Genomic DNA, 509 nt, shown 5'->3' on the forward strand with positions numbered 1-509 from the left:
AAATTCCATACTTCAGTTGCGCCATATAAATCAAAAACAACACTCTACTCAGCTGAGGCCTCTAAAAAGCAATTCAGGAGTCCTTTACTTATCTCCCTCTATTTAATACTGCATAACTATAAACAGCTCCCAGAAGTGGTGGCATCAACTAAAACAAGGAAGCCAAACTAGGTAGCTCTCCAGCATAGACCAATCCAGACAGAACCTGCAAAGTTCAGGCCTAGGTAGTTTACATTGGGACAGGCTGTCTCTTGTCATCCTGTATCCTAGGAAAACAGGGCTGTCCACAACTATCCTCTGAACAAAGCAAAAGGGAAAGAAAAACAGACTGCCTTTCCCATATATGGCCTTGTTCCAGTTCATCCAAGGATCTTAAACGTTTGACACTTTTGCTGTATTTGCTGAACTTCAGAAAAGTTGTACTTTAGACACTGAGAACCAACAACAAACCAAAGCTGCAGAAGCCAGAGGTGACCTATCAGGTTGGTGTTACTGCAGTGACACTTTCA

Source organism: Acanthisitta chloris, unplaced genomic scaffold (assembly GCF_000695815.1).
Source record: "Acanthisitta chloris isolate BGI_N310 unplaced genomic scaffold, ASM69581v1 scaffold27612, whole genome shotgun sequence".
Classification (NCBI taxonomy): domain Eukaryota; kingdom Metazoa; phylum Chordata; class Aves; order Passeriformes; family Acanthisittidae; genus Acanthisitta; species Acanthisitta chloris.